Raw genomic sequence first — 17,294 nt, 5'->3', positions numbered from 1 at the left:
TCTAGCTGAAAGCCTTTAGCAAATAAGTCCATGCCTTAGCTTGGAGGAGGTGAATGCTTCCCAATCAGACTTTTTTCCCCTTACAAGGCTCAGGAAAATGACAGGCAATGATTTTCAGGATGGATCAGAAGCCATCCTGCAAGAAAGTACCTGTCTCTCTGAAGGTATAATTAAGTCCACATTTCAAACCCAGCTTCTTAACCACTATATCTCAGTCTTAGATCCTTTGTGCTAAAGATGTGATCTTTTTAACTTTTCAGATGACTGCTCGTTCTCTGGGAAAGAGCGTTCTAAGAGTTGTATGCTCTAAGAGTTCTAAGGATAATTTACAACTATCTGAATATTTTTGGTAAATCAGTGGCAAAGAATCTGCCTGCCAGTGCAGGAGATACAGGTTCAATCCCTGGGTCGGGAAGATCCCCTGGAAAAAGGAAATGGCAAGCCACTCCCGTGTTCTTGCCTGGAGAATTCCATGGACAGAGGAGTCCGGCGGGCTACAGAACATGGAGTCACAAACAGACACAACTTAGTGACTAAACAACAACAACATGTAAATATCTTAATAGATTGAGGGAGAGGGTCTATTACTGGTATGTCAGTAAACAGCAGGTTTTCTTCCCAAATGTTTTCTCAGGTGCTGTAAGGGAAAAAATCCAATTCATAGATGAGCAAAAAAAATGTAAAATGGATGTCTGACTTCCTCCTAGGATGTAGAAAACTAGCAAAGACAGTGTTTATTCTTAAAACCTCACCAAAGATGCTAAGCTAATCTTTGAAGTCACAGCTTTCCTTGAATTTATCATAGAGCTATGGTTGCAGGGCAACCAGCTTACACCAAACCCGAGGAGACACAGGCTCGTCCAGGGAGAGACAGGGCCTGGATGCTCACCTGCTGGTGACGACAGACAGCATACGCGCCAGTAAGAATTCAGCTACAGTTCTTAACACTGTTCGAGGCTGAGTGTGGGCTAGTGTGAGGAGGCAGAACCCTGGGGAACTTCAGGCACGAAGGAGATTCACAGCCACCTACGCACAGACTCTTCTGGGACCTCACCAGTGCTCAAGAGACTAGGGACAGGCTAAGTCCCAGAGTTTCCCTGAGGAGGCAGACCTAGGGAAGCAGGCAGCAGGGAAAGCCATGAAGCCCCCATGGGGTTTCATGGGGGTCTTTGTCCCCAGGGAAAGGCATGAAGCCCCCAGGGGACAAAAACCTTAACCTGCAGGCGGAAGTGCAGCAAAGCCTGTCACCTTTAGAGCACAAACGATGGAACTGTGGCAGCTGAGGGAAAGCAACAGACTAAAGTCTGCAGGAATGAATCCTGTGCAGACCTTTAGAGAGATCCCACTGCTTGGGGTGGGGAAGGGAGCCATCCTCAGCCCAGACCATTGGAGGCCTCCTGGGTGTTGACTGGACCACATAGAGCCATACACTTTAAAGGGTGAATTTAAAAGAATTAATGGAACACTTGGCAGAATAACTTAAGTCTATAGAGTAAATAATACTATTGTTGTTGGGCTTCCCTGGTAGTTCAGTGGTCAAGAATCCAGCTGCCAATGCAGGAGATGTGGGTTTGATCCCTGGGTGGGGAAAATCCCCTGGAGAAGGAATACCCAGTATTCCTACCCAGTATTCCAGTATTCCTGCCTGGGAAACCCCATGGACAGAGGAGCCTGGCGAGTGACAGTCCATGGGGTCTCAAAGAGTCAGACACAACCTAGCAACTAAAACAACACCACCACAGAGTAAATCATGCTGTATCAGTGATAATGTTTTAATGTTTATAATTCTCCTGTATTATATAAGTGGTTTTTTTTTTTTTGGTATGAAAGATACTGATGTATTATGGGTAAAGGAATAGCGTATCTGCAACTTACGCTCAAATGTTTCAGAAAATGAGTGATGTATGGGTCACACACACAGCGTCGACAAAGGAAATGTTTAGGGGGTCTGGGTAAAGGGCTATGGGAATTCATATCCCATATCCCATAATTCCTGTATCTTGGCAACTTTTTCATAAGTCTGAAATTACTTCAAAACCAAAGTTAAAAATTCATATGTAGGACAAGTGAATGAAGACACTGAATGCTTGCAGAAAGACGTCTGCCCTTGCCCTAGGCGCAGAAGCACATGAGGATACAGGGACTTTACTTACCCAAAGTCTGCAGGCCCACAAGCTAAAAGAACACTTGAAAGACTTAAAGCAAAGCCAGCATTGTGGCCGCCTCCCTCCAGAGACAACTTATGCTCTTTGCATTCAGGAGGCCTACATGGTTACCAGAAACTTGTTTCCTCAGGATTTACATCCATACCAGCTCAGTTCAGCCTTTTAAACCAACCATACCGCTGTCCCACTTGGACAGTTTATAAGCCTGATGCTCATTCTCTCCACCATGCTGTGAACCAACCCCCTCCCCGACCCCAACTCCTGCATAGGAATGATGTAAATGCTGCTAGAGAAGGTGGAACTCAGCCCTGCACTGCAAGAAAGGGAGCCGAAGCCTGCAGTTACCATGTTCCCTTCCTGATGGAGTTAATACCCCAATAAAGGATAAAGTCCTTTAATAAAGTCTTGTAAGCAATAATGAAGATAATGACTTAGAGTGGCTTGTTCACATTTACAGAAGAGTATTAGGAAGCCCACGGCTGGGAAAAAGTGTTTTCGTTGTTCTAGAATTTTAGCACTTGCCCATCACCTCAGACTAAAACCTAGCTACAATATACCCAAATGGGATTTCGGCCCAACACAGGCTCACATTAGTTGAAAAACTTTACCACTTTATTTTTGCCCTTTACATCCTTTTCATTTTACTGCTGCACTGCTTTCTTCCTTCTGTCTTTCTATTTCTTGCTCAAAGGGAAAGGGCTGAAATTACCGATTACAAGTTATCCAGTCCCTAATATATCCAGCTCAGTCAGAGGCTTGGGTTTCTCCTCCACCAAAGATCTGCAGTCCTGTCTGAGAAATTGCAGAGGCCTGGTTACATACTGCGAAGAAGAGAAACCTCTGGCTAGCCTTCAGTCGAGGCCAACTGGAACATTCTAGGTGGAGAAGAGCCCTTGCTGTAGACTCTGCAGGAAGGGAAGGTATTTTACTTTTGTACTGAATGTTCTTTGCCAGGACAGAGTCATGCCACCCTCTTACAAGCCTAAAGCCATCCCTATCACTCTGAAATGGCCCCCAAAAATCCTAGAGAAAGTCAGCTTGTCATTCTTCCCTCTGCCTCCCCTCCTGTTTGCCTTTCCTTCTTTCTGGTGGTGATTAGAGTCTTGCTAATTAGGAGCCAGGGGAATTGTAAATTTTGAAAGCAGGGAGCAAAAGCTTGTTATTCAGCAGTCCTTCTGCCAGCTTGAAGAAAGAAGCCAGTATTGTAGTAAGACGTTGACTTAGTGGGTAACCTTGTGTGGTTAGCAAAATGTAGTGACCTGCCCAAATGGTCATCTAGTATTTGGCCCGGAATCCAGGAACCATTCTATTGAAAGGGATTGTTTTCTTATCCTTTGTGGTCACTGCTGGTTCACTTTCCTTTTTTTTTTTTTTTTTAAACTTTTTATTTGGTACTGGGGTATCGCCAAGTAATAATGCGGTGACAGTTTGAGGTGAACAGCGAAAGGACTCAGCCATGCATATACATGGATCCATTCACCCTCAAACGTCCTTTCCATCCAGGCTGCCACAGGACGTTGAGCAGAGTTCCCTGTGCTATACAGTAGATCCTTGTTGGTTATCCATTTTAAATATAACTGCTGGTTCAGTTTAGATAATGTTACTTATAGAGCATATAATCGCCCGTGTATATAGAAGGCCCTCATCCAGAGGCCCCTAGAACAACTCAGGGTCTAGCATTTTGGAATTTCTCTCCGTCTCCCTGAAGTTGTGATCATAGCAACCTCCTGTTGTAACTAACAGCTGCCATTGACTATGTGCCAATGTACAAAGACTGAGCTAGGTAATGACAGACTTAGGCAGGATCTCACTTAATTTCTGTAATAACCCGGGAGCAAGTATATAAATGATGAAACCAAGGCTTTTCCAGTTCTTCCATGTCACCTCAGATTGAACCTGGTTTCACAGCAATGCTTTGAATGGTAATTCTCTCTCCCAAATGCACAGCTGACTGTTCCTTCAAACAAAAAGTTCTGATTTTCAATCCCTTAGTTCTATCCTGGCATAAAATAGGAACCAGGCAATTTCTCCATCTCTAACCTGAAAATCAGGAGCATCCTGTTTCTTAAAACTCTTTCCTTTGTCTAGTTGGATTCCTCTAACTTCACTTTGATATGCTATTTTGCTATGTTGATCTTCTCTAGTAGACAAAGACAGCCTAATGCTCAGTCTGTAAAGCAGCCCATTTGGGTATTGAATTAATGAGTGAGTTACTTGTCATCAGGGACCCTTTGGCTGGAGTGTGGCCCTGGCTTACCTGGTACCTGGCCAGGAAACAGTCATAATGAATTTAATGAAACATCATGGCTTCCTTGTATTTGATTTTCGTTCAGATGTTGACTTAAACTCACTGTGTCTGGTGAGAGGCAGTGAAATACTTTACTTTTTACAGATCCCGGGGCTGATTTTGATTTTGTTCCTAAAAACAGTTTAAAACTCTCACCATTTGTTCCTCTCATTTCTCTATGGCCCTCTGTGCAGCCTTTTTTGTTTGTTTGTTTTGTTTTTTTGCAGCCTTTTTTTTCAAATAACCCAAGGACTGTCAGCAATGTATAGCAAGGATTTTCAAAACAGCTCCTGTGGAAATTTCCATGAGCTGGACCGAGATGCTGCTACCATCATTAATCTTGATGACTATAGTCATTTCCTATTGCCACTGTAATGAATGGCCATAAATTTAGTGGCTTCAAACAATGTAAATGTGTTCTCTGACAGTTTTGAAAGTTAGAAGTCCAAAATCAGTTTCACTGGACAATATGTTAGTAGGGCTGGCTTCCCTTGGATTTTCTGGGAGGAGCAGTTGTTTTCCTAACTTTCTCAGCTCCTGGGGTCACCTGTGTTCTCTGGCCAGTGGCCTCTTCCTCTATTTTCCTCCACTTCATCATCTGTGATTCCATCATCACATCACCTCTTCCATGGTCTATTCTCCCTCTACTTCCCTCTTATAAAGACACTCATGATTACACGTTGGGCCTACAGATTATCCAGGAAAACCGTCCCAACACAAAATGCCTAACTAAATCACACCTGTCCTTCTATCATAGAAGGTAATATTCACAAATTATAAGGATTAGAACATGCACATTTTTAGGGGCCGTCACTAAACCTACCACAGTGACTTTTTCTATATTCATGCAAAAAAAGAGAATTATTATAATTTTTTTTGTAATTCACCTTAAGATAATTCAGTTTAAGCAGTAACACAAATATGTGTACATGTAAGTTACTTACCTTCAGGGGTGCTGAATTAACCCTTGAAATACCATAGTCAGTAGTCCATACTTCAAAGACAGGTGAGTAGCTGAGTCCTTTTGCTGTTCACCTGAAACTTTCACTCTTACCCTCATCCCCTAATAAGGAATCCCTTTAATAAGGAATCTTATTAAGAAGTTAGTTGGGCCCATCACAAGAATATTGTTGTGTTTGCCTCAGAATGAGCATTTTATGCAAAGTACTTGTCAAAGTACTTAAAGAGACACAGAACTGGAATTTGGACCCAGTTTTCAATACATGTTTATATGCCTACCTGTTAATATGTAGCTGAACGTAGGGTAGAATTCTCTCTGAAACTTGCTTTAATTGAAACATGGCACCTAATAGCAAGGTTGTCTAGAGGCCAGATCACGCCTGCCAACTTTTAATCTCCAGAAGCTGCTGCCGACAGTCATCAAAAAGAGTCTGACAAATTGTGACTACCTAAATTGGCCCGGTCCAGCTCACAACAGTCATAGCCAAATGTGCTCAACTCAGCTGTATTTCCCCCCAATCACTTTTGTTAAAATTTTAGTCCCTGCTTCCATTTTTCTGTTTATATACACTGAAAGTGAAAGTGTTAGTCACTCAGTCATGTCTGACTCTTCGTGACCCCATGGACTATAGCCCATTAGGCTCCTCTGTCCATGGAATTTTCTAGGCAAGAATACTGGAGTGGGTTGTCACTCCCTTCTCCAGGGGATCTTTCTGACTCAGGTATCGAACCTGGCTTTCCCACATTGCAGGCAGATTCTTTACCGTCTGAGCCACCAGTGAAGCCCTTTTATCTACTAGCAGGTGATAACATGACTGAACAAGCAGCACATGAATATTTGAAAATAATCTCTGCAATCACCAGACCACTGCATGGACTCTTTGCTTGCTTTATAGACACACGAGCTCACTGTTAGGATCTATCCAGTTCATATTTTCCATGAATAAAATGATTCTTAGCATAAAATCTAGAATTAAGTACATTAATAGGTCACAGTGCATATAGAAGCAGTCCCCAAACTTTTTGGCAGCAGAGAGCGGTTTCGTGGAAGGCAATTTTTCCACCAGTGGGGGTGGGGGGCAGGTGGCGGTGGTGGGTTTGGAATGATTCAAGCACATACATTTACTGTGCCCTTTACTTCTATTATTATTTTTACATCAGCTCCACCTCAGATCATCAGGCATTATATCCTGGGACCCCTGGCATAGAGCATCATAGCTTCGAGGGGTTTTATTGGCCAAATTCAGTTGCATAAATTGACTTATCCTGCTCTCCTGACTAAATAGCCTTCTGTAAAGCCTGCCATATTTCATGAATGTCTTGTCTGTCATTTGAATGTACTTGCACCACAGATGATAAATACAAAATGACAAGGTCAGCTTTATCGCAGTTCCTTGGCTAGGCACTCTGGGGGACTCTAATTGTTCCCTTTGTTGGCCATCTGCATGGTTCAGCCTCCTGGTTTTCCTTCTGAGTTTCTCATGATCACTTTGTGTTGAGAACTCTGATGTCTCTCTCGGTCCTCTCTGTGCCCTCAAGGTCTGCCTTGGACCCCTAATCCTGTCCATGGTGACCCTCTGGGGCTAACCCCCAATTCTCTCATCCTCAGTCTTACTCCCGGCTCTAAGCTCCAGGCATAACACGATACCTGCTGTCTAGACCAGTCCCCCTGCTGCCCACATCAGAACCAGACCTGTCCACTACAGAAACTCTCCTCGGCCACGTCTGCCTTCCTTCCTGGCTTCCCTCTTCCACTCATCTCTCAGTCTTCCAGGCTTGCAATTCCTTTTGTGTTCTGACCTTACCTGTGCTCCCTGAGTACACTCATCCCATCACTGGATCACTGGGTGGATTCTAGTCCATCAAACACATCCAAGGAGTCTCCCCTGATTCACCGTCCCCAGCCCCAGTCACGAAGTAGCTGCCCCTGGTCTGCCCACACCTGTCCTGTCGCCTGTCTCCGAGCATCTTTAGGTCTCACATCCTTTCTGCCCTACCTGTCTTGCGTGCATGTGTGTGTACTTAGTTGCTCACTCATGTCTGACTCTTTGAGACCCCCTGGACTGTAGCCCCCCAGGCTCTTCTGTCCATGGGATTCTCCAGGCAAGAATACTGGAGTGGGTTGCCATGCCCTCCTCCAGGGGATCTTTGCAACCCAGGAATCAAACTCACGTCTCTTACGTCTCTGAAATTGGCAGGCAGGTTCTTTATCACCAGTGCCACCTGGGAAACCCCCTACCTATCTTAAACTCCCACAGTGGAAGCACTCCATCTTATTTATCTTTCTGCCCTTTGAGGTACCTATTCCAGGGCCCTGCATATTGCCCCAAGCTAGAGACAGTGGGTGTGAGGACGAACCATCTTTTTGGTAGAAGTTGCCTAGAAACCATGCATCCTGAACGCTGTCTTATTGAGCCTCACAAACCCCCATTGATATCTCGGTAAAATTCATGATAGGCATTTAGGGATCCATGTAGAAAAGAGATAACAAAATTGAGATGCATGGAAATGTGCCAGCAGAGATTTTCTGATGGGGGTCAACCTAAGGATGTATCTATAAGTACACTGACTTTATTAACAGCTCCTGTGGCACTGGCCTTGGAGACAGCTGAACAAAGCAGGTGAGGAGTTTGCCACCAGTCAGAAAAAGCACAGTGACTCATTTCAGAAGCATTCTGCTGACTGCACAGGCCACTGCAGCCGTGCCACCAGGGTGTGAGCTCGGTGGGAGCTGCTGAGCTGGGAAACCACAAAGGCCACCACAGCAGCAGGAGATGGGACCTCCGCTTTGGGGCCCTCTAGCCCAGTGTTCAGTCCCTGTGAATAAGCTTGCTGAGTGAAAGGGTTCCAGGAAATGTCTCAGGCTTTCAAATTACTCTTCTTTTCTCAATATATCACTTCATTAACAGATAAGAAGCAGCACTGTGCTGATTTAATGCTGAGGTAGGCTGAATAAGGGCCCCAAAGATATGTGGATTGTGATGCCTGGAACCTGTGAAATTTGCCCTATGTGGGGGAAAAGGGATTTTGGCAGGTGTGATTAAGTTACAGGTCTTGGGTGGGGAGATTGTCTTGGACTACCTGGGTGAGTCCTAAATGCATTCGCAAATAGTCTTATAAAAGAAATGCAAGAAGAGACTTAGGGGGCATAGGAGAAGTCCTTGTGATTGAAACAGCAAAACAGAGATGGGGAGAAAAGATGTAAGCCACTGGTTCTGGAAATAGAGAAAGGGGCCATAAAATAAGGAATACAAAGAAGGTGGCTCCAGATTCTGGAAAAGCCAAAGTAATAGAATCCCCTCCCCACCACACCTCACCTCCCGGCCTCTGGACTCCCTGTCAGTGTCTTAACTGTGGCCCTATAAGATTCATTTTAGACTTCTGTGCTCCAGAACTACAAAAGAATAAATTGGTACCATAATAAATCACTGGATTTCTAGTCATTTGTTTCAGCAGCCATATGAGACTAACGTGTTATAGTTCCTCCCACCTTTAACAGATCAGATCACAACACAGATAATTTTGCATCAAATTACCAAAAACTAATATGGCTCAGAATTCATTTGTATTTCAAATGTCATCAAGGGACAATTCTAACATTAACGCGTGGAGGCTGTGAGCAGTGCCCAAGGTGGCTTTGGGTTCTGCAGGCAAAGACAGTTCCCTGAGAAGTGATGCTCTTCTCCTTCCAGGAGAGAAAGCAGTGCTGAAAAATATTTCACTCCAAAGGGAAGGCTATGCAATATATATGACTTTGCCTTTGCAGCCTAGTTGGAAACTGGCCGAAGAAGGCTCTGAGTCACTAAGCATAATGGCTCAGAATCAACAAGTCCGTCCCTTCTAAACTTGCCCTGGCTCCAGTATACATCATCTGTGAGCTAATTTGTTACAATAGCTTCTTAATCCATGTCTTTCCTTCCGCTCATATGCCTCTATGCCAGGGATTCTCAACTGTAGGCAGGAGGAAGAGGATGGCTCAGGAGACCCTCAGGATGCAAGGGGAGGAGAACATTTCCAAGTACACAGCCCATCTTCTATCCCGACACCACTACCTAAAAAGGGAAAAGTGAGAAAAGCTGCTGGCGGAGTGTTCTGGATATGTGAGTGGTATGGAAACAAAAGAATGAGAAACATTGCCCCAAACTAAAAGACAAATACATGAAAACACTCAACTGGCCACATCACGTGCTAAGCCACTTCAGTCATGTCAGGCCCCTCTGTCCATGGGATTCTGCAGACAAGAATGCTGGAGTGGGTGGCCGTGCCCTCCTCCAGGGGATCTTCCTGACCCGGGGATCGATCCCACATCTCTTATGCCTCCTGCATTGGCCCGCGGGCTCTTCACCACTAGTGTCACTGGGGAAGCCCAGGTGCACCACTCTTATTATTAAAAGTCTTCCAGATTATATACCCAAGAGAAATGAACACAAAAATGTGCCCACAGGTTTCACAACAGCATTATTTATAATAGCCAAAAAGTAGGAACAACACAAATGTTCCCCAGTGGACAAATGGATAGACAAAATGTGATGTATCTATACGGTGGAGTATTATTTGGCCAAAAAAAAAGGAAGTTCTGATACAGCATGGGTGACCTATCATGCTGAGTAAAAGAAGCCAGCCATGAAAGACTGCATTGGGTGATTCCATTTATGTGAAATGTCTGTAACAGGCACATCCACAGAGACAGAAAGTCGAGTAGTGGTTGCCTGGGGCTAAAGGGTGAGTGGGAAGGGAATGAAGAGTGACCACTGTGAAGGATGGGGTTTCTTTTGGGGATAATGACAATGTCCTAACATTAGGTTGCATTGCTAGATGCACAATTCTGTGAAAATAGTAAAAATCATTACATTGTATATTTTAAGCAAGTGACTTGCATAGCATGTGAATTATATCACCAGAAAATTTTTTTGAAAAAATAAACACTACCTGGCCTTTCTTGGAGAAAGAAATGGCAACCCACTCCAGTATTCTTGCCTGAAAAATCCCATGGACAGAGTACACTGTGGGCTACAGTCTGAAGGATCGCAAAGAATTGGACATGACTAAGCACAGTGCCAGGCCTTTCTATCATCAGAGCAGTGGTTCTCGAAATTTGGTGTATCAGAAATACATGCTGAGCTTAACACAGGGACTACTGGGCTCTTCCCTCAGAGTTACTGGCGCCTTAGGTCTAGATGGAGCCCGAGAACTTGCATTTCTAATAGGTTCCTAGGCGATGCTGACCGAGCTGGTTGGTGGCCATGCTTTGAGAGTCACTGATTCATAGGTGCCAACTAAAGCTCTTCAGCTTGGCCATGAAGGCCCTTCACAGTCTGGGCCCCACTGCTTTGTTAACTGTCTTTTCACAAGCTTCATCTCATCTTAGCCTTGATTCATACAGGTCTATTTCTGGTTCCCTCATTTTCTGGCCTTATGTTGGATGTCATTTTACACCCGTTGTGTCTGCTATGGCACAAAGCAGATACTCAGTTAATGTTTTTAGACCATTGATTGTACCCAGATCACCCCAGCACCCTAAATCTCACACCAACAGGTAACTACTGCCTCCTTAGAGCTGGTGCTAGCCACTCGTCCCAATCCCCTCGGATAGGGGCCTTCAAGAAATGGGAATGAAAGAGCCAACCAGTCTTCATGAAGCATAAACCGAGAAATTCCAGGTTTACCAAACTGTATAAGGCCATGCATCCTTGAGCATATAGCCAGAGGGAAGATTCTAAGTAGAGTCACCTAAGCTTTAACTGTGTGGATCACAATAAACTGTGGAAAATTCTGAAAGAGATGGGAATACCAGACCACCTGACCTGCCTCTTGAGAAACCTATATGTAGGTCAGGAATCAACAGTTAGAACTGGACATGGAACAACAGACTGGTTCCAAATAGGGAAAGGAGTACGTCAAGGCTGTATATTGTCACCCTGTTTATTGAACTTATATGCAGAGTACATCATGAGAAATGCTGGGCTGGAAGAAGCACAAGCTGAAATCAAGATTGCCAGGAGAAATATCAATAACCTCAGATACACAGATGACACCACCCTTATAGCAGAAAGTGAAGAGGAACTAAAAAGCCTCTTGATGAAAGTGAAAGAGGAGAGTGAAAAAGTTGGCTTAAAGCTCAACATTCAGAAAATGAAGATCATGGCATCTGGTCCCATCACTTAATGGGAAATAGATGGGGAAACAGTGGAAACAGTGTCAGACTTTATTTTTGGGGGCTCCAAAATCATTGCAGATGGTGACTGCAGCCATGAAATTAAAAGACCTTACTCCTTGGAAGGAAAGTTATGACAATCCTAGATAGCATATTCAAAAGCAGAGTATTACTTTGCCAATAAAGGTCCATCTAGTCAAGGCTGTGGTTTTTCCAGTGGTCATGTATGGATGTGAGAGTTGGACTGTGAAGAAAGCTGAGCACTGAAGAATTGATGCTTTTGGCCTCCGTCTCTGGCCATATCAGTCTGAAGAATTGATGCTTTTGAACTGTGGTGTTGGAGAAGACTCTTGAGAATCCCTTGGACTGCAAGGAGATCCAACCAGTCCATCCTAAAGGAGACCAGTCCTGGGTGTTCATTGGAAGGACTGATGTTGAAGCTGAAACTCCAATACTTTGGCCACCTCATGCGAAGAGTTGACTCATTGGAAAAGACCCTGATGCTGGGAGGGACTGGGGGCAGGAGGAGAAGGGGATGACAGAGGATGAGATAGCTGGATGGCATCACTGACTCAATGGATGTGAGTCTGGGTGAACTCCAGGAGTTGGTGATGGACAGGGAGGCCTGGCGTGCTGCGATTCATGGGGTCACAAAGAGTCGGACACGACTGAGCAACTGAACTGAACTGAACTGAAGCTCATTGTGCACAGACTTCAGAAACATCAAAAGGAAATGTGTGGTGAGAGTCTTTTCTGTTGAAATGAACAGAAAAGTACAGCAGGCAGCTTTATACATGAGCAGAAGGCAGCAGGTCCAGGATCACAGTGAATGTGTCTGCACTGTCACACTTCCAGGTGTGAAACCTGGTGAAAAGTGATCTTTACACCCTCACCAGATGAGTCTGGGAAGAGGGAAATGTGTTTAGACTATATATTACATGTTTGATTGTATTGAAAAGAATATACTGGGCTTCCCTGGTGGCTCAGTGGATAAGAATCCACCTGCCAGTGCAGGAGACACGGGTTTGAGCCGTGATCCAGGAAGATCCCAGTGGCTTCCCTGGTGGCTCAGATGGTAAAGTGTCTGCCTGCTATGCGGGAGACCTGGGTCGATCCCTGGGTTGGGAAGATCTGCCTGGAAAGGAAATGGCAACCCAGTCCAGTATTCTTGCCTGGAAAATTCCATGGACTGAGGAGCCTGGTAGGCTACAGTCCATGGGGTCACAAAGAGTCGGGCACAACTGAGCCACTTCACTTCACTTCACTTGACCAGGAAGATCCCACATGGAGCAACTAAGCCCATGCACCGTAACTCCTAAGCCTGTGCTCTAGAGCCCGGGAGCCACAACTACTGACCCACATGCCGCAACTACTGAAGCCTATGCACCCTAGAGCCCGTGCTCCGCGACAAGAGAAGTCACCGCCATGAAATGCCCACACACTGCAACTTGAGTAGCTCCTGCTCTCCGCAACTAGCGCAAGTCTGTACAGCAATGAAGACCCAGCACAGCCAACAATAAATACATAAAATAAAAAAAGAATATGCCAATGTGACATGAAGCCAGACCTTCCCTTAGGTCAAAGTTACTTCCTGTCGGTAGGTTTGCTGAGACCTGTTAACTTGTGAGGTGCATGGGAAAAGCAGAGCCAGGGGTGGATTACAGCCACACTTCGCCCCAGGACCTCCGGCAGCCAGTCTGATGACCTCCCATGGAAGCAGAATGCCTGCCTTGTCAACACTCTCCCAGATCAGACCCCCGGCCATCCAGACACTTAAATTGCTGCCCTTCCCACCTAGAAATTCTGGAGGCACTGTTGACACTGGTGTCGAAAAGCCACCATGGAAATGCATCACTCTCAAATGCTTGTATTTGAGACGCAGGTATGGGACAGATGCCTCTGCCTTGTTCTCCTAGTTTTATTGCCTGTCACCAAGCATGCCAGTTACTGAAAGACAATCGCATTCTATAAGCTGGTTATTCTGTACCAGGAATTAAAAGTACAGGAGGGGTTACTAGCTAGCTGCTCTCTTAGAATATCTTTCACCAGAGGATTCAAAGTATTAGCTCTTCTATGTGTCTCTTTCCGGATACCCTATGGGAATTAAACACGTAATATTCATAAAGTCCTAATGAGGCCCTTAAACAAGAGTGTTATAGGCTTATTTCATTTAGCATAATGTCCTCCAGTCTGACCATTGTTGTCACATATGCAGAATTTCCTTCTTTTGCAGGGGCGGTGGATAGTAACCTACTGTGCGTTTATACCACATCTTCATTCATTCTTTCATTGCTCATTGGGCACTTAGGTTCTTTCCGTATTTAGGTTATTGCAAATAGTGCTGCAGTGAACATAGGAAGACTGAGATGAGCTAGTCACAGAAGGACAAATACTGCATGACTGTACTTACGTGGGCTTCTGAGGTGGCAGTAGTGGGAAAGAACCTGACTACCAAGGCAGTAGACGGGAGTGTGATCCCTGGGTCAGGAAGATCCCCTGGAGGAGGAAATGGCAACCCGCTCCAGTATTCTTGCCTGGGGAAATCCCATGGACAGAGGAGCCTGGCAAGCTACAGTTCATGGGGCTGCAAAGAGTCAGACACGACTGAAGTGACGGCATGTACTGTGTGAAGTAACGAAAACAGTCAAACTCACAGAAGCAGGGTGGAATGGTAGAAATGAGATAATGGGTAGAAGTCTCAGTTATGCAAGATAAATAAGCTCTAGAGATCTCCTATACTGCATGCTGATACACACTGAAAAATTTGAATAGATCTCATACTAAGTGTTCTCACCAAAAAAATTTAAAACTGAAATAGCTGAAAATTCATTATTTTCAATGAATTTTTCATTGAAAATTTTTTTCACGAAGAAATAATGAATTTGTTTTAAGAATGGAAATGATGAATATATTCAAGTCTGTTTTTATTAAATAAAGAAAATTATATTAATTGTTAAAAGTTGAAAAAAAAGTACACTGGAAGTTTATGGTTAATGCATGCTTGCTTTAGGCTGTTCCCAGCCCCATTCATTTATATGCCCTGTTTTCCTTTCTCATTGCTTTTAACTTGTCGTGATAGTAACTATTCCTGACAATTCGAATACCAGTTTCAGAGGTGCAGAACTTGCTCACATGAAAAGTTTTCTTATAATTTTTCCCTGAAAAATTTCTAGACTGTCTGCATAAGCTGCTTAATGACAACCTAAGAGGTGCCCTTGCTACACCACAGAACACACAGATGTGGGTGGCATATCTGAGACCCAGAAACAATGAAGCCAAATGAAACAATTTGAAAACAAAGTCACAGCTTCCTATAAAAGCATATCTTTCAAGAAAACTCTGTTATTAACAAAGTTAACTCAGGCTTTAATCACACCATGCTTACTTAAAGGATAAAGCAAGAAAACCCTTGAGTCAAAGTTTAACAGTAAAAGAGACAAGTATAGGAATAATGAAATTAGACTCCCAAATTTTTGTAAGCCTACACTCATGGTCACAGTGAAGTTGAAAACCACATCAAAGGATTAGCAGCAGCAGAAAAATTCACAAGTAGGCAGATCTCAGTTGAATATAAGGAAAGAAAGTCTACCAATGGTAGATATAGAATAAGCCTTTAGAAATACAGTGAAATGAACATTCAAGTACGGGAGAATACAAAAACATTCTTAAGGGAAACATATAAATAGCTTATATCCATGTACTAGACAACTATGTAGATGTTTTAAAAATACAGTAAATCTTTATGCATTGATTTGAAGGGCCATTCTTGCCCGGATAATGGGGAGGTGGGTAGGGTGAGGGGGTTGAGGGAATTATGTATAAAATGATTTTTAAAGGTGCTGTATATGTGTGTGTTTATGCATCCGGTGGAACATATGGAAGCCACACACCTAACTGCAAACAGAGGCACCCTTTACAGGCTGGGACTAAGGGGAAAGAGAGAAACTTTGACAACTTTGTGTGATTATGAGGTATTTGGATTTGATACAAGTATGCATTATTTTCATTTTAAGAGGTAACAGAGCTTTTTTAATTTGTTACAAGGTCTTTGGGAAGCATGCAAGAAAGGGGAGAAGCTTCTATTCCCCAGCATACCCAGGGTCTGGAAGGCCAGATACCCTTGAGAATGTCATGGAATATTCTTGTGATGGATGAGAAGTGGATGAGGAGACGCCCTTATAATTCAAAAGATCAAGGGCAGGCCTCTAGCAACTCCCTTCTCTCTGGCATCATGAATATTTCCTCGTTCACTCAAGCTTTGCCATCAGCATACAGCATACCTTACTGCTGCTGCTGCTTAGTCGCTTCAGTCCTGTCCAATTCTGTGTGACCCTATGGACTGTAGCCCACCAGGCTCCTCTGTCCATGGGATTCTGCAGGCAAGAGTACTAAGGTGGGTAGCCATTCCCTTATCCAGGGAATCTTCCCAACCTAGGAATCGGACCTGGGTCTCCTGCATTGTAGGCAGATTCTTTACCACTGACCCATCAGGGAAGCCCACAGCATACCTTATCTCCCACCTTAAAAAAAAACCAAACTTCCTTAATCGCACATTTCACTCCCTCTATCAGCCCATTCCTATGTTTCCCTGTATGCTCTGTCTTCACTTCCTTTCCCACTGTGATCTCTTTTTGCAACTTTTTATTTTAAAATAATTTCAAACTTACAGAAAAATTGCAACAATAACACAAATATTTCCCATGTTCAACCAGATTTATCAACAATTGTTCAGATTTCTCTCTATGTTTTATTCTGTGTGTATGTTTGTGTTTATGCATGAACGTGTGTGTATAGTTAACTATACCCTCCTCCTTAAAACATGTCACCTGGCTTCCAGGAACCACCTCCTCTTGGTTCTCTACTACTGGCTACTTCTGTTTCCTTTCCTTTTCACTGTAAAAGCCTCCTGATGCTGAGGACCCAGGGCCCATTTCTTTTTCCAATGTGTATTCACTCCCCACGTGTTCTCATCCACTCTCAAGACATTAAATATTATCTGTATATTGTTAAATCAAATGTGTATCTCCTGTCTTGATCTCTCCTCCACACTCTACATTTCTATCCCCAAATACCTACTTCATAGCTCTGATGGAGGTTTACTTTTTGTTTTCAAATCAAAATTTTAGACTTTGTGAGCTATTTTTTTCCATATTAACGCATCCCCATTTTCCTGTAGTTTTTCCCATCTGAGAAAGTGGCAACTCCGTCCTTCCCATTGTTTGGGCCACAAACCTTTGCCATCCTTAACTCCCTTATCTTACATCCCCCACATGCAACCCGGAATCCAGCTGACCAGTTCCAGGAGTGGAACCCTTCCCTTTTCCCACCACTACCACCCTGGGCTAAAGCACCACCATCTCTTACCTGCACTTTGGTTCCTACCATAACTTTTAATTTAGCTTTCTCCTTCCCACATGCTGCCAGGACATGACGAATGTCAGGTCACTCGTCTACCAAAGCTCTCCACTGGTTTCCCATCACACCTCGTGACTCCTTGCATCCCGGTCATCCTGTCCTGATGTTCTTTGAGTACTGCCAGGCATGGGTTCTTATCCCAAACCCCTCACTAAGAAGCCTCAGAAATCTTCCTACCCACTCCTTGAGCTTCTACCCTGCTTTTCCCGTGCAACATGGAATGTCAAGGGCCAGGGATGCAGAACAAAGAAGGACAAAGACAGTGGCCAACAAGGAAGCGTTCTGGCAAAAGAAGCAAAAGCAGGTGGTCAAG

At 44.1% G+C, this 17,294-nt stretch overlaps 2 protein-coding genes across 4 annotated transcripts in view; one reads left to right on the top strand and one right to left on the bottom strand.

The window, feature by feature from the left end:
• The window catches only part of MIOS (meiosis regulator for oocyte development), a 286,003-nt gene that overhangs the window by 75,489 nt on the left and 193,220 nt on the right, over positions 1-17,294 (top strand). The gene's annotated exons all lie outside the window — the stretch shown is intronic.
• Positions 1-17,294, bottom strand: part of COL28A1 (collagen type XXVIII alpha 1 chain) — a 181,701-nt gene that overhangs the window by 35,976 nt on the left and 128,431 nt on the right. The gene's annotated exons all lie outside the window — the stretch shown is intronic.

Source organism: Bos grunniens, chromosome 4 (genome assembly GCF_055505025.1).
Source record: "Bos grunniens cultivar Pamir isolate PY7600 chromosome 4, Bosgru_T2T1.0, whole genome shotgun sequence".
Taxonomy (NCBI): Eukaryota; Metazoa; Chordata; class Mammalia; order Artiodactyla; family Bovidae; genus Bos; species Bos grunniens.
This window is presented reverse-complemented; position numbering and strand designations above follow the sequence as displayed.